The sequence below is a fragment of the Tachyglossus aculeatus genome, chromosome 3 (genome assembly GCF_015852505.1).
Source record: "Tachyglossus aculeatus isolate mTacAcu1 chromosome 3, mTacAcu1.pri, whole genome shotgun sequence".
Taxonomy (NCBI): Eukaryota; Metazoa; Chordata; class Mammalia; order Monotremata; family Tachyglossidae; genus Tachyglossus; species Tachyglossus aculeatus.
The window spans coordinates 34,010,439-34,035,389 of NC_052068.1; the positions used below are offsets into that span (position 1 = coordinate 34,010,439).

The 24,951-nt window shown below is 46.5% G+C and overlaps 1 protein-coding gene across 1 annotated transcript in view; it reads left to right on the forward strand.

The window, feature by feature from the left end:
- Positions 1-3,690: 3,690 nt before the first annotated feature.
- ANXA11 (annexin A11) overlaps positions 3,691-24,951 on the forward strand; it is a 59,690-nt gene continuing 38,429 nt past the window's right edge. Inside the window, exon 1 of the mRNA XM_038743696.1 lies at positions 3,691-3,880. The gene's annotated coding sequence lies outside the window, so the exon portion shown is untranslated. The remainder of the gene's footprint in view (positions 3,881-24,951) is intronic.

Sequence of the window (24,951 nt, forward strand, 5' to 3'; positions counted from 1 at the left end):
AGGTCTCTGATTCCCAGGTCTGTGCTCTTTCCACTCGGGCCACTCTGCTTCCTATAATAATAAGGACTACTCTGTTCCAAGCACTGTACTAAGCGCTGAGGTAGATACAGTATATGTAAGTCGGATAGAGTCTCTGTCCCAAGTGGGGACAAATCTAAGTATTTCCAGTTGGAGTGTTCAAAAGAAGGCAGTTGAGCAGATTTATCGGTTCCTTGGTTCCTCCCTGGTGTTGGGTGTCCTGCGAGTTGGCTGGTGGGGAGAAAAAAGTTTCATTGAAATATTGAATTCAGTTTTGAAGTCATTCATTCATTCAATCGTATTTATTGAGCACTTACTGTGTGCAGAGCACTGTACTAAGCGCTTGGGAAGTACAAGTTGGCAACACAAAGAGAGTGTCCCTACCCAACAGTGGGCTCACAGTCTAGAAGTCACTGTCTCTGTCAGCTTCCTGTCTCTCCCATCAACTTTTAGGACTTCCCTGTAGACTGTGAGCTCGTTATCAATCAATCAATCGTATTTATTGAGCGTTTACTGTGTGCAGAGCACTGTACTAAGCGCTTGGGAAGTACAAGTTGGCAACATATAGAGATGGTCCCTACCCAACAGCAGACTCACAGTCTAGAAGTCAATGTCTCTGTCAGCTTCCTGCCTCTCCCATCAACTTTTAGGACTTCCCTGTAGACTGTGAGCTCATTATCAATCAATCAATCAATCGTATTTATTGAGCGCTTACTGTGTGCAGAGCACTGTACTAAGCGCTTGGGAAGTACAAGTTGGCAACATATAGAGACGGTCCCTACCCAACAGCGGGCTCACAGTCTAGAAGTCAATGTCTCTGTCAGCTTCCTGCCTCTCCCATCAACTTTTAGGACTTCCCTGTAGACTGTGAGCTCATTATCAATCAATCAATCAATTGTATTTATTGAGCGCTTACTGTGTGCAGAGCACTCTACTAAGCACTTGGGAAGTACAAGTTGGCAACATATAGAGACGGTCCCTACCCAACAGCGGACTCACAGTCTAGAAGTCAATGTCTCTGTCAGCTTCCTGCCTCTCCCATCAACTTTTAGGACGTCCCTGTAGACTGTGAGCTCGTTATCAATCAGTCAATCAATCGTATTTATTGAGCGCTTACTGTGTGCAGAGCACTCTACTAAGCGCTTGGGAAGTACAAGTTGGCAACATATAGAGACGGTCCCTACCCAACAGCGGGCTCACAGTCTAGAAGTCAATGTCTCTGTCAGCTTCCTGCCTCTCCCATCAACTTTTAGGACTTCCCTGTAGACTGTGAGCTCATTATCAATCAATCAATCAATCGTATTTATTGAGCGCTTACTGTGTGCAGAGCACTCTACTAAGCACTTGGGAAGTACAAGTTGGCAACATATAGAGACGGTCCCTACCCAACAGCGGACTCACAGTCTAGAAGTCAATGTCTCTGTCAGCTTCCTGCCTCTCCCATCAACTTTTAGGACGTCCCTGTAGACTGTGAGCTCGTTATCAATCAGTCAATCAATCGTATTTATTGAGCACTTACCGTGTGCAGAGCACTGTACTAAGCGCTTGGGAAGTACAAGTTGGCAACATATAGAGACGGTCCCTACCCAACAGCGGACTCACAGTCTAGAAGTCAATGTCTCTGTCAGCTTCCTGCCTCTCCCATCAACTTTTAGGACTTCCCTGTAGACTGTGAGCTCGTTATCAATCAGTCAATCAATCGTATTTATTGAGCACTTACCGTGTGCAGAGCACTGTACTAAGCGCTTGGGAAGTACAAGTTGGCAACATATAGAGACGGTCCCTACCCAACAGCGGGCTCACAGTCTAGAAGTCAATGTCTCTGTCAGCTTCCTGCCTCTCCCATCAACTTTTAGGACTTCCCTGTAGACTGTGAGCTCATTATCAATCAATCAATCAATCGTATTTATTGAGCGCTTACTGTGTGCAGAGCACTCTACTAAGCGCTTGGGAAGTACAAGTTGGCAACATATAGAGACGGTCCCTACCCAACAGTGGGCTCACAGTCTAGGGCAGGGAGTATATCTTTTATTGTATTGTGTTGTGCTCTCCCAAGCGCTTGGTTTAATGCTTTGCATGCAGTTAAACACTCAGTAAATATTAAATGAATGAATGAAGGACTTGAAGCAGTGTGGCTTAGTGGAAAGACCGTGGGCTTGGAAGTCAGAGGTCATGGGTTCTAATGCTGCCTCTGCCACTTGTCAGGTATGTGACTTTGGGCAAGTCACTTAACTTCTCTGTGCGTCAGTTACCGCATCTGTAAAATGGGGATGAAAACTGTGAGCCCCATGTGGGACAACCTGATTACCGTGTATTTATCCCAGTGTTTAGAACAGTGCTTGGTCCCAGACTGAGCCCCCTCCTTCCTCTCCCCCTCCATCCTCTCTCCATCCCCCCTGCCTTACCTCCTTCCCTTCCCCACAGCACCTGTATATATGTATATATGTTTGTACGTATTTATTACTCTATTTTACTTGTACATATTCTATTTATTTTATTTTATTTTGCTAATATGTTTTGTTCTCTGTCTCCCCCTTCTAGACTGTGAGCCCACTGTTGGGTAGGGACCGTCTCTATGTGTTGCCAACCTGTACTTCCCAAGCGCTTAGTACAGTGCTCTGCACACAGTAAGCGCTCAATAAATACGATTGAATGAATAAATAGTAAGCGCTTAACTCTGCCACTTGTCTGCTGGGTGACCTTGGGCAAGTCCCATCACTTCTCTGTGCTTCAGTTACCTCATCTGCAAAATGGAGATTAAGGCTGTGAGCCCCATGTGGGACAGGGATTGACTTGAATCTACCCCAGTGCTTAGAACAGTGCCTGGCACATAGCAAGTGCTTAACAAATGTGATTTAAAAAAAATTTTGAACCTATCATAATGCCTTTGCCCTTTCTCTTTCCTGCCTTCACCCTTTCCTCTTGACATTGGAAGTGAGGGTCTTGGGGGAATTCCCATATTTGAAAGTAGGATTTTGGAAACATCTAGATGAGGAATAATTGAGTGTGCTTACTTTGAGTGCTAGTCTAGTAATTGTCCTCTAGACCATTAGCTTGTTGTGGGCAGGGAATGTTTTGGTTTATTGTTATATAGTACTCTCCCAAGTGCTTAGTACAGTGCTCTGCACACAGTAAGCGCTCAATAAATACAGTTGAATGAAGGAGAAAAAGTCTGGGCTCTTTCCACCGATCCACTCTGCTTCTCTAGTGCGTCTTGAGTGTGTCCGGGCAGCGATGGGAACTTTGTTCAAGGCCTTAATGACAAGGCCATTGTGGCAGAACAACCCTTAACCCCACCAACAGACAGACACACAAACACACAAACACACCCCGTTCTCTGTGGGAAACTTCACCGGCCCAGGCCCACACCAGAGGACTTCCTGCCTGAGTTTTCTTTTTCGGTGACGGTGATGATGGCATTAAGCGTCTGTTAGGTGCCAAGCATTGTGCCAAGCCCAAGGCACGTACAAGATAACGCGGCTTCTTGTCTGAGAGGCGTTTCGGTCACGGAACACGGAACGAGTATCTGAACTCCAGAACGAAGTTTATATTTGCAATTCTGAGTCAGTGTGGGAGTGGCAAGTCAAATGCTTTTTCCTTGCCTCTCTTTTCCTCCTTCCTCTCTCCGCCATTCGAGCAGTCGAGTTGCGTTTAGCAGCGTGTATAAGTGATCCCTCGCCTTCCCTGAACCGGGGAGGATCTGGGGGGAGGCGAGATGCCAAGGATTTCTCCTGCATGCTGAGAGACTTGGGCGGTTAGCTCGGTTCACAGTTGCTGTGTTTCTGAGAGCCCCGAAGATGTGGGTGAGGGTTTTGAGCAGAAGCAAAATGGGCTCCTTAAGCAAAGGGGCCTGAAACTGAAAGTAAGCAGCATCCGCTGGGTTGAAATGTGTCTGTTTTATCGTTTTATTGTCCTGTCCCAAGAGCGTAGTGCAGTGCTCTGCGCGCGGTAAATGCTCAGTAAATACTGTTGGCCCTCTGATGTTTGTTTTTCTCCCCACCCCGATCAGTCAATCTTCTTAAATAATAATCAATCAATCATATTTATTGAGCGCTTACTATGTGCAGAGCACTGTACTAAGCGCTTGGGAAGTACAAATTGGCATCACATAGAGACAGTCCCTACCCAGCAGTGGGCTCACAGTCTAAAAGGGGGAGACAGAGAACAGAACCAAACATACCAACAAAATAAAATAAGTAGGATAGAAATGTACAAGTAAAATAAATAAATAAATAAATAGAGTAATAAATATCTACAACCATATATACATATATACAGGTGCTGTGGGGAAGGGAAGGAGGTGAGACGGGGGGATGGAGAGGGGGACGAGGGGGAGAGGAAAGAAGGGGCTCAGTCTGGGAAGGCCTCCTGGAGGAGGTGAGCTCTCAGCAGGGCCTTGAAGGGAGGAAGAGAGCTAGCTTGGCGGATGGGCAGAGGGAGGGCATTCCAGGCCCGGGGGATGACGTGGGCCGGGGGTCGATGGCGGGACAGGCGAGAGCGAGGTACAGTGAGGAGATTAGCGGTGGAGGAGCGGAGGGTGCGGGCTGGGCAGTAGAAGGAGAGAAGGGAGGTGAGGTAGGAGGGGGGCGAGGTGATGGACAGCCTTGAAGCCCAGGGTGAGGAGTTTCTGCCTGATGCGCAGATTGATCGGTAGCCATTGGAGGTTTTTGAGGAGGGGAGTAATATGTCCAGAGCGTTTCTGGACAAAGATAATCCGGGCAGCAGCATGAAGTATGGATTGAAGTGGAGAGAGACACGAGGATGGGAGATCAGAGAGAAGGCTAGTGCAGTAGTCCAGACGGGATAGGATGAGAGCTTGAATGAGCAGGGTAGCGGTTTGGATGGAGAGGAAAGGGCGGATCTTGGCAATGTTGCGGAGCTGAGACCGGCAGGTTTTGGTGACAGCTTGGATGTGAGGGGTGAAAGAGAGCAGAGTCGAGGATGACACCAAGGTTGCGGGCTTGTGAGACGGGAAGGATGGTAGTGCCGTCAACAGAGATGGGAAAGTCAGGGAGAGGACAAGGTTTGGGAGGGAAGACAAGGAGCTCAGTCTTCGACATGTTGAGCTTTAGGTGGCGGGCGGACATCCAGATGGAGATGTCCTGAAGGCAGGAGGAGATGCGAGCCTGGAGGGAGGGGGAGAGAGCAGGGGCAGAGATGTAGATCTGGGTGTCATCAGCGTAGAGATGATAATTGAAGCCGTGGGAGCGAATGAGGTCACCAAGGGAGTGAGTGTAGATTGAGAACAGAAGGGGACCAAGCACTGAACCTTGGGGAACCCCCACCGTAAGAGGATGGGAGGGGGAGGAGGAGCCTGCAAAAGAGACTGAGAAAGAATGACCGGAGAGATAAGAGGAGAACCAGGAGAGGACGGAGTCTGTGAAGCCAAGGTCAGATAACGTGTGGAGGAGAAGGGGGTGGTCCACAGTGTCAAAGGCAGCTGAGAGGTCGAGGAGGATTAGGACAGAGTATGAGCCGTTGGATTTGGCAAGCAGGAGGTCATTGGTGACCTTTGAGAGCGCAGTTTCCGTGGAATGAAGGGGACGGAAGCCAGACTGGAGGGGGTCGAGGAGAGAGTTGGTGTTGAGGAATTCTAGGCAGCGCGTGTAGACAACTCGTTCAAGGAGTTTGGAAAGGAATGGTAGGAGGGATATGGGGCGATAACTAGAAGGTGAGGTGGGGTCAAGAGAGGGTTTTTTTAGGATGGGAGAGACATGGGCATGTTTGAAGGCAGAGGGGAAGGAACCAGTGGAGAGTGAGCGGTTGAAGATGGAAGTTAAGGAGGGGAGAAGGGATGGAGCGAGAGATTTCATAAGATGAGAGGGAATGGGGTCAGAAACACAGGTGGCCGGAGTAGCACTTGAGAGGAGGGAATATTATTATTATATTATTATTAAATAATAATAATAATGACGGCATTTGTTAAGCGCTTACTATGTGCAGAGCACTGTTCTGAGCGCTGGGGGAGGGATACAAGGTGATCAAGTTGTCCCACGTGGGGCTCACAGTCTTAATCCCCATTTTACAGATGAGGGAACTGAGGCTCAGAGAAGTTAAGTGACTTGCCCAAGGTCACACAGCAGACATGTGGCGGAGCCAGGATTCGAGCCCATGACCTCTGACTCCAAAGCCCGTGCTCTTTCCACTGAGCCATGCTGCTTCTCTGTTGAGTGCTTACTGTGTGTAGAGCACTGTACTGAATGCTTGGGAGAGTACAACACAACAATATAAAACACATTTCCTGCCCACAACGAGCTTACACGTCTCCTCCTTTCTCCTCCGTTCCCCACTTCTCACCATCTCCTCTTTTCCCTTTCCCCTCTCTTTTCCTCCAGTCCTCTCCTCTCCCTCACCTAGCCCCCACCCCAAGCTGAGATAATAATAATAATAATGGTATTTTTTAAGCGCTTACTATGTGCCAAGCAGGCATCCTAAGCTCCCAGCCCTCGTTCCCACCAGGAAACTTCCTGGGATTTGATTACGTGTATTAGGAGTGAATGAAAGTTTTTCCAGTTTCCAGTGTGGTTTTAGCATTTGGGGGCTGGAAAATCAGATTCATACTGTCCTTCTGCAAATTTGGGTGTATTTTTCTGCTTGAAGACTCAAACCGAAACAGTAAATAAATTGTGTGCTCCACACCCAAACCCTGGTGGCCTCTAGATATTTGTTTCTTTCTCCTGTCCTCTTCTTCCCCTCCTCTACCATCAACAGATTCCTTTGCCCTTTTAATTCTCAGAATACTTTCCGCTGCTGAGGGAAGGCAGTTACTAAACTTGGTGATATGACTCACTGGCTATTTATTATTTGGGTTGAGATTTGGGATCCAGAATGCAATTTAGACCCCAAAAATTGGGATTTTCTGCATTCTGATGCTACATCTCCCTGCTCTGTGACTTTAGTTTAGAAGTTTGTGGCTTGGGGATTTGCGGTGCCTGAAGGCGAAACTGTTGAAGAAAGTTTATAATTTTCATTCATTCGTTCAATCATAGTAAGCGCTTACCGTGTGCAGAGCACTGTACTAAGCGCTTGGGAAAGTACAATACAAACAATAGCGACATTCCCTCCCCACATATTTTGATGGAACAGCTCAACCATTTAAGGAAATATTCAAGTGAACATTGGTTCCTGTGCCATGTGTCCACTTTTGTTTATGTTGGAATGAGAGGAATTTGAGATTGTGAGCTCTGATTCCTTCATTCATTCAATCGTATTTATTGAGCACTTACTGTGTGCAGAGAACTGTACTAAGCGCTTGATTCCTACATTTGAAGCACTGAGAAATGCTAAGATTGTCAAATTTCCCTACAGTGTTACAGTCACTGGATCGGGGAATACCTTGAAGGTCACCCTCCTTTCAAGTAGGATTGAAGGGGTGGAAATGCAGTTTTTTCTTTAACCTTAGGTGAAGGGCATAAAACTGGCTTCTGATGTAGAAATGATGCTTGTTCAAGGGGCAGTGCTGGAATAAAAATGATCATTAAGGTATTTATTAAATGCTTACTATGAGTCAAACTCCTTGCTAAGTCTCCCTGGCCCACACAGGGTTTACAATCTGAGGTGGGATTTTTTTCTTGTTTTACAGATGAGGAAACGAAGGTATATAAAGATTTAGTGATTTGCCCAAGGTCGAACAGCAAACTAGTGGTAAGGCCAGAATTAGAACCCAGGTCTCCTAATGCCTAATATTCTGTGATTTTACGGGAGATCATCATCATCATCATCAATCGTATTTATTGAGTGCTTACTGTGTGCAGAGCACTGTACTAAGCGCTTGGGAAGTACAAGTTGGCAACATATAGAGACAGTCCCTACCCAACAGTGGGCTCACAGTCTAAAAGGGGGAGACAGTGAACAAAACCAAACATACTAACAAAATAAAATAAATAGAATAGATATGTACAAGTAAAATAAATAAATAAATAGATAACATAGAGAAGCAGTGTGGGTCAGTGGAAAGAGCCTGGGCTTGGGAGTTTTAGAGGTCATGGGTTCTAATCCCGGCTCCCCCACTTGTCAGCTGTGTGACTTTGGGCAAGTCGCTTAACTTCTCCGTGCCTCAGTTACCTCATCTGTAAAATGGGGATTAAGACAGCCCCATGTGTGACAACCTGATTACCTTGTATCCCCCCCAGCGCTTAGAATAGTGTTTGACACACAGTAAGAGCTTAAATGCCATCATTATTATTATTATTGTTATGTCTGCTAATTCTGTTGTACTTTCCCAAGCACTTAGCACAGTGCCGTGCACATCGTAAGCGCTCAATAAATATGACTGATGGTTTGATTGGTAAGCCACTCTCAAATAAAAGTAAAAATGGGTCTTTGTTGTGCAGAATATTCAAAAGATAAAAAAGTGGAAAAGTAAGGACAGAATTGATCGCCCTTCCTCATTTTGATGCTGAACTTTGACGCTGAGCCATGCTTCCTGGCAGGGTTGGCCAGGCCCACTGTGACCACCAGAAAAATCTCTATGAACCAGGGCTGCCTGGATATGCTCCTGTGCTGGACACCTGGGTCCGACGAGCTCCTTACTTTGTTAGTAGAGAGTCGGACAGAGCAGAAGGGCTTCTGGCTCTCAAATTTCTTGCCGCGGTTTCCTGGTAAAGCCAGTTCAACTCCAATCCCAGGTTTTTGTGTTTTGTTTTTTTATGGGATTTGTTAAGTGCGCCAGGCACTGTACTAAGCACTGGGTAGATACAAGCTAAACAGGTTGGACACGGTCCGTGTCCCACGTGGGACTCACAGTCTTAATCCCCATTTTGCAGATGAGGCAGCTGAGGCCCAGAGAAGCGAAGTGGCTTGCCCAAGATCACACAGCAGGCTCGTGGCAGAGCCGGGGTTAGAAACCAGGCACTTTTGACTCGGAGGCCCGTGTTTTAGTTACCACGGCTCGCTGCTTCTCAGGGTCAGATTCCACTGGGTTGCCGGGACTTTCTTCTGCTCTTTGTTAATGTAGTCAATAGTGAAATCAGTGAATGAGTCCCTTTTCTCCCTCCCATGGAAATGGTGGTTTCTGAAAGGCCAACTCAGAATGGAAATCCTAGTTCAGGAATGAGTGGCTACAGTGATTTTAACCTGTGCAGTCACAAAATGTGAAAGGAGCCCACATTCCCTAGGCCAGGCCTGAAGTCTATTGACTCACTTCTCCGCTGCCCTTAGGGAGCTTATTTTTTTTTTAATGGTGTTTAAGCACATACTATGTGCCAAATAATAAGCGCTGGGGTAGATACCTTATAATCTGGTTGGAAGCAGTCCCTGTCCCACATGGGGCTCACAGTGTCAACCCCCATTTTACAGATGAGGAAACCGAGGCACAGAGGAGTGAAGTGGCTTGCCCAAGGTCATTTGGCAGACGAGTGGTAGAGCTAGGATGAGGGCCTATGTCCTTCTGATTCCCAGGCCCGTGCTGTATCCACTAGGCCACACTGATTCTCAAGAAACTTATTGTTCTGAGTTGTAGATTAATAAAAATAAAAATAATAATGTATGGCATTTTATAAGCGCTTTCTCTTTGCCTAGCACTATACGAAGTGCTGGGATAGATAGATAGAGTATTATCAGGTCAGACACAGGACCTGTCGTCTTTTTTTTTTTTAAGATATTTTTTAAGTGCTTATTCATTCATTCAGTCGTATTTATTGAGCCCTTACTGTGTGCAGAGCACTGTACTAAGCACTTGGGAAGTACAACTTGGCAACATGTAGAGACGGTCCCTACCCAACAGCGGGCTCACAGTCTAGAAGGGGGAGACAGAAAACAAAACATGTGGACTACGCGCTAGATACTGTACTAAGCGCTGGGGTAAGATACAAGGTAATCAAGTCGGACACAGTCCATGTTCCACACAGCGCTCACAGTATTAATCCCCATTTTAGAGATGAGGTAACTGAGGCACAGAGAAGTTAAGTGACATGCCCAAGGCCACACAGCAGACAAGGTCTGGAGATGGGGAAGTGTTTAACTACCCTGCCTTGGTGTGACATTAAGAACAGGAATACTTCCGTGAGCCCACTGTTGGGTAGGGACTGTCTCTATATGTTGCCAACTTGTACTTCCCAAGCGCTTAGTACAGTGCTCTGCACACAGTAAGCGCTCAATAAATACGATTGATTGATTGATTTGGAAAGTGTTTCTCATTGTCGTCCTCTGGATGCCACCCTACAGGGCATGACAGTGCCAAGCCCACGTAACCGTCCGTCATCCACCAGGGCTGGAGTTTGCAAAATCAGACAGGAGTACGATCAGTTCAGTGAGCTTTGTGTTTGTGATTAGGGGGTGTTCGCTTCCTAGAATTGACATGACTCTGCCATCTTTCACTTTGGTCTCTGGCCCGCTTCACAACTTTGTAACTGGAAAAAATGATTTCACTTTCAGCGTAACACTTAAAGGGCACTCCACAGCCATGAAATGGAGTGAGTTGCCCATCTGGTTTAAATGGTGATCACTGAGCAGGGCTCTTCTTTTTGTAGTGGGGGACTTTTTGTCATTTTTAGCCTGCACTTCTTTAAAATGATGATCTTTCATATAGATTCAAGTATGCGTATGCTGTGTGAAGGTAGGTTGCGGTGCTTTTATCTTGCAGTGGGTCTATTTTTCATTTAAACAGTCACCAGGGTGGCTGGGTTGCAAAGGGATTGGGTCCAACATATCGTGCATCTCCTCCCGCCCACCAGCATTTGGAACAGTGCCTGGCCTACAGCGAGCACTTAATACCATGTTTATTAAATCATTTTGAAAATTTAAAAGGTTTTTTGACGAGCTTACGGTATAGAGGGGGATTCTTCGGCTCAGATGACCTGTTTCTAGGGTCACATGAGCTGATGGGAATGTCACTTGAGAAATCCAAGTTTGGAAGGAGATGATCTTTCCCAGTTGTGAATGTGCTGACTGGGGAAAGAGGTGAAAAAAGCAAGTCCCACCCAGTCTCTTGTGTCTTGGGTTAGTGCTGGCAGGTTGGTTTGTTTTTCTGGGGAAGTCCATTACATTGCTGCCAGGAGTGGGCACTTGTCAGCCACACGAGAGTCTTGTGCTTATAAGTGAACAATTTTCAGCACTTACCAAAGTAGGTCGAAGAAGCATTGGTGTAATCATTTTTTCCACCAGCCCATCCATTTGTTTTTTTTTTTCAAACAAGATCATTGTGTAAACAAGAAATTTCCAAATTTTTCTTGTTTATTTTAAGCATTATTCAAGATTCGAAACTGTCCTTCTCTGATCTCTGCTTCCTCATTTCCATCATTTAAAGAATTCAGTAGTAATATTTAATTTTTTTTTGCCAAAGTGTATTTAAGAAAAACAAAGAAGTCGATTTATGACTCGATCCTAATTATGTTACAATCGACTGAATATAAATTTCTCAACTGTCAACAGAACTATTTATTTTGGAATGTGATATCTGGGTAGCTTTGGGTAGAGAAGCAGCATGTCCTAGGGGAAGGAGTACCAGCCTGGGAGTGAGAGGATCTGGGTTCTAATCCCAGCTCTGCCACATGCCTGCTGTTTGACCTTGGGCAAGTGATGTAACTTCTCTGTGCCTCAGTTACCTCATCGGTAAAAGGGGGATTAAATTCCATGCCCTCCTACTTAAACTGTAAGCCCCATGAGGGACAGGGACTATGTCCAGCCTGATTAACTTGTGTCTACCCCAGTGCTTAGAACCGTACTTGGCTCATAATAAGTGCGTAAGTACCATAATTATGATCATTAGTATTATCTTTTCAGATGCCACAAATATCTGATTTTCTAGATGACTTGCGTACTCCCCACTTTGCATCATTTCCTCGGGTAACTAAAAGATGATGTTTCATTTCAGTTAAAAAGAGGCCACCCATTTCAGTTAAAAAATATTTTCTTTATTTTTAAAGCTCTTGTGTGGGTGTCATCATTCCCCGTCACTTACAGAGAGCCATTTCTTCCAAATGCTCAGTTTTTGTTATTAAGCTTTGTATGGATAGTGAGGCTTGAGTCCCCAAATTAAGCAAGGATGCTTTAATGTTGCTGCGCTTGCCAGCTGCTCTCTGTGATGTTGAGCCGTTGTAGGGTCATTTGCCAACACATAAAGACTAATTATTGTTTGAAGAAATCTTTGCCATGCGCACATGCTGCATATAATCAAAAAAAGTTTTAAAAAAACCTGAAATAGATGAAATTTAAACGTATTTCCTCTCTCCCTACATCCCAAAGCCCCCCAGAAACCCCAAAACTGGTCATTCCAATTTTTTAAAAACATAGAAAATTCATGCACTATTTGAAAAAAATAGCCTTGGCCCTAAAAGAGCCAATTGTAACATATTACGGGTTGTCTTCCCGGATGGTAAACCTAGAGATAGAGGAATCATGTTACAAAATCCAGAATGAAATTTCATTGAGTGTAAACACATTGTAGGCAGGGAACATGTTTATCACTTCTGTTGTATTCATTCAGTCATTCAGTCATAGTTATTGAGCATTTACTGTGTGCAGAGCACTGTACTAAGTGCTTGGGAAGTACAAGTCAGCAACACATAGAGATGGTCCCTACCCAACAACGGGGTCACAGTCTAGAAGGGGGAGACAGACAACAAAACAAAACATGTAGACGGGTGTCAAAATTGTCAGAATAAATAGAATTACAGCTATATGACATCATTAACAAAATGGAGTAGTAAATATGTACAAGTAAAATGAATAGAGTAATAAATATGTACAAATATATACAAATGCTGTGGGGAGGGCGAGGGGGTAGGGCAGAGGGCAGATGGGGAGGAGGAGAGGGAAAAGGGGGCTCAGTCTGAGAAGGCTTCCTGGAGGAGGTGAGCTCTCAATAAGGCTTTGAAGGGAGGAAGAGAGCTAGTTTGGCAGATGTGTGGAGGGAGGGCATTCCAGGCCAGAGGAAGGACATGGGCCGGGGGTCGATGGCGGGACAGGAGAGAATGAGGCCCATTGAGGAGGTTAGCGGTGGCAGAGGAGTGGAGGGTGCGGGCTGGGCTGGAGAAGGAGAGAAGAGAGGTGAGGTAGGAGGGGGCGAGGGGATGGACAGCCCTGAAGCCGAGAGTGAGGAGTCTTTGCTTCATTCGAAGGTTGACAGGCAACCACTGGAGATTTTTGAGGAGGGGAGTGACATGCCCAGAGCGTGTCTGTACAAAGATAATCCGGGCAGCAGAGTGAAATATAGACTGAAGTGGGGAGAGACAGGAGGATGGGAGATCAGAGAGGAGGCTGATGCAGTAATCCAGTCGGGATAGGAGGAGAGATTGAACCAGCAAGGTAGCGGTTTGGATGGAGAGGAAAGGGCGGATCTTGGCAATGCTGCGGAGGTGAGACCGGCAGTTTTTGGTGGCGGATTGGATGTGAGGGGTGAACGAGAGAGCGGAGTCGAGGACGACACCAAGGTTGCGGGCTTGTGAGACGGGAAGGATGGTAGTGCCGTCTACAGTGATGGGAAAGTCAGGGAGAAGGCAGAGTGTGGGAGGGAAGATAAGGAGTTGAGTGTTGGAGATGTTGAGTTTTAGATGGTGGGCAGACATCCAGATGGAGATATCCTGAAGGCAGGAGGAGTGGGAGGGAGGATAAGCACGGGCTTTGAAGTTAGAGGTCATGGGTTCAAACCTCGGTTCAACCAGTTGTCAGCTGTGTGACTTTGGGCAAGTCACTTAACTTCAGTGTGCCTCAATTACCTCATCTGTAAAATGTTGAGTTTTAGATGGTGGGCAGACATCCAGATGGAGATGTCCTGAAGGCAGGAGGAGTGGGAGGGAGGAGAAGCACGGGCTTTGAAGTTAGAGGTCATGGGTTCAAACCTCGGTTCAACCAGTTGTCAGCTGTGTGACTTTGGGCAAGTCACTTAACTTCAGTGTGCCTCAGTTACCTCATCTGTAAAATGAGGATTAAGACTATGAGCCCCCCATGGGACAACATGATCACCTTGTAACCTCCCCAGCGCTTAGAACAGTTCTTTACACATAATAAGTGCTTAATAAATGCCACCATTACTTATTTATAGGGAGCTCAGTCTTGGACACGTTGAGTTTTAGATGGCGGGCAGACATCCAGATGGAGTTGTCTTGAAGGCAGGAGGAGATACAAGCCTGGAGGGAGGGAGGGAGAGAGAGAAGGGGCGGAGATGTAGATTTGGGTGTCATCAGCGTAGAGATGACCTCGTTCATCAAGGGAGTGAGTGTAGATAGAGAACAGAAGGGGACCAAGAACTGACCCTTGAGGAACCCCCACAGTAAGGGGATGGGAGGGGGAGGAGGAGCCCGCAAAGGAGACTGAGAATGAATGGCCGGAGAGATAAGAGGAGAACCAGGAGAGGACGGAGTCCGTGAAGCCACGGTGGATAGCGTGCTGAGGAGAACGGGGTGGTCCACAGTGTCAACCCTATGACTCTCAGGCCAGTGCTCTTTCCACTAGGCCATGCTGCTTCTTTATTATTAGAGGAAGTGTGTCACAGTTTCTGTGGTGGTTTTGTTGTGTAAATGCCGTTTGTCTGGGAAAATGTCGTTGACATAATTACAGTTACATTGCATTATAATAATGGTCTAATGGCAGAGAGAGACACTAAAATACATTATAGGGAGGAGGAAGTAATAGACCAAAAAGATGGATACGTACATTCATAAGTCTCGAGACTGGCGTTCCTTCAACTATTCTAAAGATTAAGGATTGATTAGCAGAGTTGAGAAGCAGAGTGGCTCAGTGGAAAGAGCTCGGGCTTGAGAGTCTAATCCCGGCTCCGCCACATGTCTGCTGTGTGACCTTGGGCAAGTCACTTCACTTCTCTGAGCCTCAGTTACCTCAATCCCAGCGCTTAATACAGTGCCTGGTGCATAGTAAGTGCTTAACAAATACCACAAAAAAAGAAATCCTGCCCTCAAGGGCTTAGAGTCTAATAAGGAGATATAGACACAAATTTTTTTTAAAATAGGAAAGAAAATGAAAGGGTGATCAGGTGAAAAATGTTTTAAGCCTTGTATCTACCCCAGTGGTCAGTATTCATTCATTCAGTTGTATTTATTAAGCGCTTACTGTGTGCAGAGCCTGTACTAAGCGCTTGGGAAGTACAATACAGCAATAAAAAATCACAATCCCTGCCCACAACAAGCTCTCAGTCTGCGAGGTGGTAGGGGGAGACAGACGGCAATACAAATAAACAGACATCAATATAAATAAATAAAATTACCAATATATACAGAAGTACTGTGGGGCAGGGAGGGGGGGGAGAGCAAAGGGAGCAAATCGAGGTGATGCAGAAGGGAATGGGAGATGAGGAAAAGTACCAGTGCCTGGCACATAATAATAATAATAATAATAGCATTTATTAAGTGCTAACTATGTGCAAAGCACTGTTCTAAGAGCTGGGGAGGTTACAAGGTGATCAGGTTGTCCCATGGGGGGCTCACAGTCTTAATCCCCATTTTACAGATGAGGTAACTGAGGCCCAGAGAATAATAATGATGGCGTGTATTAAGTGCTTACAACGTGCAAAGCACTGTTCTAAGCGAAGTGACTTGCCCAAAGTTGCACAGCTGACAATTGGCGGAGCTGGGATTTGAACCCATAACCTCTGACTCCCAAGCACGTGCCTTTCCACTGAGTCAAGCTGCTTCTCCTAGACACATAGTCCTTTAATACCAAAAAGTAAATACCATTGATTAGTTGACCAGCAACCTAGTTTCTACCCTGCGTCTCCACCTCTGATATGTCAATGTAGAGCAAGGTTTTTGCTGCGGAGGTAGCACCAGTTTCATTCTGGTCCATCAACATCATCAATCGTATTTATTGAGCGCTTACTGTGTGCAGAGCACTGTACTAAGCGCTTGGGAAGTACAAGTTGGCAACGTATAGAGACAGTCCCTACCCAACAGTGGGCTCACAGTCTAAAATGACTTATTTCGTCTATGACTTGTTTCCCCCTGCTGCAGGGGTGGAATGCAGAGGGGCTGGAAGGTGCTGCATTCCGGGGTCGCCTGACCTCTGATAGCCGCAACTCCCAACCCTCAGGAAGGAAGCCCAACTTCTGGTGCAGCCCGTTTGCGGCAGGAGAGGGAATGTAGAGTTCGAGCCCGAGAGGCAGAAGGACCTGGGTTCTAATCCCGGCTCTGCCACTTGTCTAGCTGTGTGACCTTGGGCAAGTCACCTCACTTCTCTGTGCCTCAGTTCCCTCATCTGTAACATGGAGATTAAGACTGTGAGCCCCATGTGGGACAGGGACTGTGTCCAAACTGATTAGCTTGTCTCTCCCTAACACTCAGAACTGTGACCTCGCTGTGGGGTGGAGTGTGTCTATTTGTTATGTCATACTCTCCCAAGCGTAGTTCAGTGCATTGCACACAGTAAATACTCAATAAATACATTTGAAGGAATGAAAAGTGTTTGACACAGAGTGAGCGCTTAACAAATGTCGTCGTGATTATTATTAGGGGCAGCTGGAAATCTTGTCCAGCCTGCCTAGGCTTCCTGAGTCACAACAGAATTCAGACCTCAGATCTCGGCCTCTCCCTTCCTCGTGCTTATTTTAACGCTCAGCTAGGCTTTGTTAGGAGAAGCAGCGTGGCTTAGTGGACAGAGCCCGGGCTTGGGAGTCAGAGGTCGTGGGTTCTAATCCCGACTCTGCCAACTGTCAGCTGTGTGACCTTGGGTAAGTCACTTAACTTCTCTGTGTCCGTTCCCTCACCTGTAAAATGGGGATTAAGACCGTGAGCCCCACGTGGGACAACCTGATTACCTTATATCAACCCCAGTGCTTAGAACAGTGCTTGGCACATAGTAAATGCTTAACAAATGCCGTCATTATTATTATTATTGTTGCTAGGTGGGAGGAGAGGAGGCAGTAGGGAGAGAAGGGAAGGGGTTGGGTGAGGGAGAGTGTTGGTCGGGGAATGGGGACACTAAGGCCATTAAGAGAAGGAGCTGGCATAGTGGGTAGAGCGTGGGCCTGGGCCTCAGAAGGTCATCATCATCATCAATCGTATTTATTGAGCGCTCACTATGTGCAGAGCACTGTACTAAGCGCTTGGGAAGTACAAATTGGCAACATATAGAGACAGTCCCTACCCAACAGTGGGCTCACAGTCTAAAAGGGGGAGACAGAGAACAAAACCAAACATACTAACAAAATAAAATAAATAGAATAGATAGGTACAAGTAGAATAAATAAAAAAATAAATAGAGTAATAAATATGTACAAACATATATACATATATACAGGTGCTGTGGGGAAGGGAAGGAGGTAAGACGGGGGGATGGAGAGGGGGACGAGGGGGAGAGAAAGGAAGGGGCTCAGTCTGGGAAGGCCTCCTGGAGGAGGTGAGCTCTCAGCAGGGCCTTGAAGGGAGGAAGAGAGCTAGCTTGGCGGATGGGCAGAGGTCATGGCTTCTAATCCTGGCTCTGCCGCTTATGTGCTGTGTGACCTTGGGCAAGTCACGTCACTTCTCTGGGCCTCAGTTACCTCATCTGTAAAGTGGGAATTGAGACGGTGAGCCCCACATGGGATAAGATTGGGTCCAGCCTGATTTGCTTGTATCCATCCCAGCTCTTAGTAAAGTTCCAGGAACATAGTACGTGCTTAATAATAGTAATAATAATAATAATGATGACATTTGTTAAGCGCTGACTATGTGCAAAGCACTGTTCTAAGTGGTGGGGGGATACAAGGCGATCAGATTGTCCCACAGGGGGCTCACACTCTTAATCCCCATTTTACAGATGAGGTAACTGAGGCTCAGAGAAGTTAAGTGGCTTGCCCAAGGTCACACAGCAGGCATATGGCGGAGCCGGGATTCGAACCCATGACCTCTGACTCCAAAGCCCGGGCTCTTTCCACTGAGCCACGCTGCTTAACAGATGCCATCATCGTTATTATTAAGGGGTTGGCAAAACCGGATCCTTGACTCCGGCTCTAGGGCTGTGGCCAAGCTCCTCGCCCTGGCACTAGTCTGGATGCTGCTTGTGGCTTCCTGGCTACTTGAGAAGCAGCGTGGCTCAGTGGAAAGAGCCCGGGCTTTGGAGTCAGAGGTCATGGGTTCGAATCCCGGCTCCGCCAATTGTCAGCTGTGTGACTTTGGGCAAGTCACCTCACTTCTCTGGGCCTGTTCCCTCATCTGTAAAATGGGGATGAAGACTGTGAGCCCCCCCGTGGGACAACCTGATCACCTTGCAACCTCCCCAGCGCTTAGAACAGTGCTTTGCACATAGTAAACGCTTAATAAATGCCATCATTATTATTATTCTCTTCCTTGCCTCCACCCCCTGCCCCTTGTGACTGGGCAGAGTGACTCAGCAGCAAGAGTCCTCCTCTCCTCACATGCCTCCTTTCTGCAGAGCTTGGCTCAAGTACCACCAAGGATGGAGTAGAAAGAGATCACAACCCCAAAGGAAAAAAAAAAATGTCCAGGGACAAGATGGAGAAATCCATGAAGGAAAAGGAGAACTGAAAAAAGGAGAGGCAAAAATAAAAGACATGGGCGAGGAGGAAAATCAAAACAAAAATTAGAATAGGAGTCTCCCTTCAGGAGTGCCAGGAGACGATTGTCTTTTAATATGTAGTATTTGTTAAGCACTTAGTAAACGTGCCAGGCACTGTACTAAGCACTGGGGTGGATGCAAGCTAATCAGGTTGGGCACAGTCCGTGTCCCACAAGGGGCTCACAGTCTTAATTCCCATTTTATAGATGCTTAGAACAGTGCTTGGCACATAGTAAGCACGGGCTTGGGAATCAGAGGTCATGGGTTTTAATCCCCGCTCTGCCGCTTGTCAGTTGTGTGACCTTGAGCAAGTCACTTCTCTGTGGCTCAGTTACCCCCTCTGTAAGGTGGGGATTAAGACTGTAAGCCCCACGTGGGACAACCTGATTACCTGGTATCCACCCCAGCGCTTAAAACAGTTTGTACTTCCCAAGTGCTCAGTACAGTGCTCTGCACACAGTAAGCGCTCAATTGAATGAATGAATAGTGCTTTGCACATAGTAAGTGCTTAACAAATGCCATTATTATTATTAACAAATACCATCATCCTTATGAGATAAAAGAGGCACAGAGAAGTAAAGAAGAGAAGCAGCATGGCTCAGTGGAAAGAGCCCGGGCTTTGGAGTCAGAGGTCATGGGTTCAAATCCCGGCTCTGCACATTGTCAGCTGTGTGACGTTGGGCAAGCCACTTAACTTCTCTGTGCCTGTTCCCTCATCTGTAAAATGGGGATGAAAACTGTGAGTCCCCCATGGGACAACCTGATCACCTTGTAACCTCCCCAGTGATTAGAACAGTGTTTTGCACATAGTAAGGGCTTAATAAATGCCATTATTATTATTATTATTAAAATGACTTGCCCAAGGTCACACAGCAGACAAGTGGTGGAGCTGGGATTAGAATCCAGATCCTTCCAACTTCCAAACCTGTGCTGTATCCACTGTGCTAAGCTTTTGGGAGAATACACTCTCAGGCCCATGCGGCCTTTTATACTGTGAGCCCACTGTTGGGTAGGGACTGTCTCTATATGTTGTCAATTTGTAGTTTGTACTTCCCAAGCGCTTAGTACAGTGCTCTGCACATAGTAAGCGCTCAATAAATACGATTGATGATGATGATACGGCAGGGACAGTGAGAGGCCCTCAGGATTTCTGGCTGGCTCCCTCAATTTGGGGAGCACTGTTTTGTTGGCCTGCAGTCTGATTTTTCAGTTTCTCCCAGTGAGAAGAGCCCGCAACTTTACACGGTTGCCAATTTAGGAAGATGATAATAATTATGATATTTCATTCATTCATTCAGTCGTGTTTATTGAGCGCTTACTGTGTGCAGAGCACTGTACTACGCGCTTGGGAAGGACAAGTCGGCAACATACAGAGACGGTCCCTACCCACCAGCGGGCTCACAGTCTAGAAGGGGGAGACGGACAACAAAACAAAACAGGTGGACAGGTGTCAAAATCGTCAGAACAAATAGAATTAAAGCTATATGCACATCATTAACAAAATAAATAGAATAGTAAATATGTACAAGTAAAATAAATAGAGTAATAATTCTGTACAAATATATACAAGTGCTGCGGGGAGGGGAAAGAGGGAGGGCGGCGGGGATGGGGACGAGGAGAGGAAAAAGGGGGCTCAGTGTGGGAAGGCCTCCTGGAGGAGGTGAGCTCTCAGTAGGGCTTTGAAGGAAGGAAGAGAGCTAGCTTGGCGGATGTGGGGAGGGAGGGCATTCCAGGCCAGGGGACGGACGTGGGCCGGGGGTCGATGGCGGGATGGGTGAGAACAAGGTAAGGTGAGGAGGTGAGTGGCATCGGAGCGGAGGGTGCGGGCTGGGCTGGAGAAGGAGAGAAGAGGGATGAGATAGGAGGGGGCGAGGGGATGGACAGCCTTGAAGCTGAGAGTGAGGAGTTTTTGCTTGATGCATATTTGTTAAGCATTTATTACGTGCCAGTCACTATACTAAGTGCTGGGGTGGATACAAGCAGGAATGAGACCACTTAGGAATATCGCATATCCAGTGGGCAGCCAGTTTCTCTACACTGACCAAAACATCATTATGCACACATCTCCCCTCTCAGAACACTCGAGAAGTTGTCAGTTCATTTATTCAGTCGTATTTATTGAGCACTTACTGTGTGCAGAGCACTGTACTAAGCGCTTGGAAAGTACAAATCGGCAATGTATAATAATAATGGCATTTATTAAGTGCTTACTATGTGCAAAGCACTGTTCTAAGCACTGGGGAGGCTACAAGGTGATCAGGTTGTCCCACGTGGGGCTCACAGTCTTAACCCCCATTTTCCAGATGAGGGAACTGAGGCCCAGAGAAGTGAAGTGACTTGCCCAGAGTCACACAGCTGACAAGTGGTGGAGCCGGGATTCAAACCCATGAACTCCGACTCCAAAGCCTGTGCTCTTTCCACTGAGCCATGCCGCTTCTCACTGGGCCACGCCGCTACTCGCCCCTACCCAATAACGGGCTCACAGTCTAGAAGGGCGGGACAGACAATCAATCAATCAATCAATCGTATTTATTGAGCGCTTACTGTGTGCAGAGCACTGTACTAAGCGCTTGTTGTACTAAGACAACAAAAGTTCCTTGCTACATAAAGCAGAAAGTCCAGGCCATCAGCTTTAAGGCACTCCATCACTTCTCTCTTTCCCTCTCTCTTCTTTTGCTTTCTCTCTCATTCTCTTTCTCCCTCTCTCTCTTTCTCCCCATGGCCCTTTCGATACCACATGTTGGGCATTCAGTGTAATGTGCTGATAAGAAAGGGGTCAGGTCAGGGGTTCAAGTCCCGGCTCCACCAATTGTCAGCTGTGTGACTTTAGGCAAGTCGCTTAACTTCTCTGTGCCTCAGTTCCCTCATCTGTAAAATGGGGATGAAGACTGTGAGCCCCCCATGGGACAACCTGATCACCATGTAACCACCCCAGCGCTTAGAACAGTGCTTTGCACATAGTAAGCGCTTAATAAATACCATAAAAAAAAGGGGGGCCATTTTGCCGAAGTCTGTCCAGAATGTAGAACACTTTCCTCTTTTGTGGGGAGGATTAGTCCAACCCTCCCTTTTTCCCACCCCAGACCAGAGCAGTTTCGCCCCTCCTCATGTCCTGATACATACAGACACCACTTCTGGGGTGCAGGAGTCAGAAGAAGATGGGGTATTTAAAAATAAAAAGAGTCAGCGTGGTATCGGTCCCCGCCAAGGGACCAACTTGCTCAAAACCGGACTTTCTGATTTAAAACCGGGTGAGTGGCACTCCCTCTTCCTTATCAACCCCCGTCTCCCATTTCACACCAACTCTCTCTCTTCATTCCGCCCCATCGAACCTTCTCATTTTTGCTCCTTCTTAACTCTCCTGCTTCTGGTTCCTTGCTCACTGGCTTCCTCCTCCTTCCCGCTCTCTTGAGAAGCTGCGTGGCTCAGTGGAAAGAGCCCGGGCTTGGGAGTCCGAGGTTGTGGGTTCTAACGCCGGCTCCGCCATTTATCAGTTGCGTGACTTTGGGCAAGCCACTTAATCAATCAATCAATCATGTTTATTGAGAGCTGACTGTATGCAGAGCACTGTACTAAGCGCTTGGGAAGTACAAGTCGGCAACAAACCTCTCTGTGCCTCAGTTACCTCATCTGTAAAATGGAGATTGAGATTGTGAGCCCCGCGGCTCAGTGGAAAGAGCCCGGGCTTTGGAGTCAGAGGTCATGGGGTTCAAATCCCGGCGCCACCAAATGTCAGCTGTGTGACTTTGGGCAAATCACTTCACTTGTCTGTGCCTCAATTACCTCATCTGTAAAATGGGAATTGACTGTAAGCCCCCTGTGGGACAACCTGATCACCTTGCAACCTCCCCAGCGCTTAGAACGGTGCTTTGCACATAGTAAGCGCTTAACAAATGCCATTATTATTATTACTATTATTATGTGGGACAACCTGATCACCTTATATCTCCCCCAGCACTTAGAGCAGTGCTTGGCACCTAGTAATTGCTTAACAACTACCATCATTATTATTATTACTATTACTCCTGCTTGGGGCCCCCTCTTTGTTCAGAACCTCCTGACCACAGTCCTCCCTGCCTTAAAGTCCACCTCAAATCCCATCGCCTCCCCACAGCACTTATATACATATATATACACACACATATATATATATATATACACATATATATATACACACACAGTCCTCCCCTCCTTAAAGTCCACATCAAATCCCATCGCCTCCCCACAGCACTTATATACATATATATACACACATATATATGTATACATATATATATATATACATATATATATATATATACTTATATATATGTATATAAGTGCTGTGGGGAGGCGATGGGATTTGATGTGGACTTTAAGGAGGGGAGGACTTATATATATGATTTGTTTAAATGTCTGTCTCCCCTTCTAGACATTATCCCTGAGTTCCTTGTGGGCAGGGAATATATCTACCTATTCTGTTGTGGTGTACTCTCCCAAGAGCTTAGTACAGTGCTCTGCACACAGTAAGCACTCAACAAATAATGTGATAATAATGTAATGATAGTGCGCTATCCACCAGTGAAACAGAGTGGCCTAATGGGTACAGCACGGGTCTTGGAATCAGAGGACCTGGGTTCTAGCCCTGGTTCAACTGCTTATCCACTGTGTGGCCTTGGGCAAGTCACTTCACTTCTCTGGGCCTCCGTTCCCTCATCTGCAGAATGGGGATTCAGTTCCTGTTGTCCCTCCTACTTAATAATAATAATAATATAATGGTCGTATTTGTTAAGCACTTACTATGTGCAAAGCACTGTTCCAAGTGCTGGGGAGGGGGCCTACAAAGTGATCAAGTTGTCCCACTTGGGGCTCACAGTCTTAATCCCCATTTTACAGATGAGGTAACTGAGGCACAGAGAAGTTGAGTGGCTTGCCTAAGGTCACACAGCTGACAAGTTAGGTTAAATCCCCATTCTCCAGATGCGAACTGAGGCACATCGAAGTGAGGTGACTTGCCCAAGGTCACACAGCAGGGGACCTGATTATCTTGTACCTACCCCATTGTTTGGCACAGTGCTTGGCACATAATAAGCACTTAAATATTAAGAAACCTTTTTTTCCCCTGGAGCAACTGCAGCTTCTATTGCCACAGGGAGCTTATAGAAAATGTGCTTATAGGAAGAGGCTTATAGGAATAGATATAGCGTTTCTCTTGTACAACCCGATATTTAAAAATCCCACGTTTTATCGCCTGTTCCCAATAGTATGATGGTTCATCCCTGTATCTTCCAGACTGTAAGTTCATTGTGGTCAGGGAACATGTCTACCAACCTTGGTGTATTTTACTCTCCCAAATACTTTGTACAATTGCTGTGCACACAGTAAGTGCTTAGTTAATCCCTCTGGTTGATTGCACTTAGACCATCCCAAATCTCAGTTGCGGCAGGAGACTGAGTGAGGTGGTTAGATCCAACCTGCGAGTAAACCCTGCAAAACAAACAGGACCCAGTGGAAGGTGGAAAAAGAAACAACTCTGAATCTTTAGGCTTTTTAAAATTTACCTGTGTCCGTTGAAGGTGTGTATATTTTTATATTCCTCCTTGGTGATGTTAACTTTGGGCAAAGGGCGTGGGTTGATTCTCTCTGCTCTGACTCAGCTCATTTAGTTTTCGGAAGAAGGTGTGTTCGGAACACATTTGCTTTGTTTCAGGCCTCCCATCTGTTTTCCTGGAGGGACTAGCGGGATAAAGCAGAGGATTATTTTATTTTATTTTGTTAGTATGTTTGGTTTTGTTCTCTGTCTCCCCCTTTTAGACTGTGAGCCCACTGTTGGGTAGGGACTGTCTCTATATGTTGCCAGTTTGTACTTCCCAAGCGCTTAGTACAGTGCTCTGCACATAGTAAGCGCTCAATAAATACGATTGATGATGATGATTAAGGGAGCTCTGTTGTTGGCGGTTCTTGTCCGTTCTGTTCCTCTCCTTTTGGGAGGTGTCCCCCCGAGACAGGTCGAAACAAACCAGAGCCGAGGTCAGTTCGGTTGCAGCTGCTTGTCCATTTTCCAGGCGCAGTAATTGCGCTTACAAACAACTCTCTGCTTCCAATTCGGGAAAAGGATTTCCGTGAACTTTAAACTGGAAATGACTCATGCTGATTCATTCATTCATTCAATCATATTTATTGAGCGCTTACCGTGTGCAGAGCACTGGACTAAGCGCTTGGGAAGTACAAGTTGGCAACATAGAGAGACGGTCCCTGCCCGACAGCGGGCTCACAGTCTAGAAGATGATTGTCCATCAAAAGACAGACGACACGTCCCCCTCCCACCGAGCAGCTGGATGAAAGCGCCGGATGGCCGTCCACGCAGGCGTAGCAGCCCCCCATTCATTCAATCATTCAATCGTATTTATTAAGCGCTTACTGTGTGCAGAGCCATCTGCACACAGATGGCTCGAAGTCCAAGCGCTTCGTCCAGTGCTCTGCACACAGCGAGAGCTCAATCAAGATGAT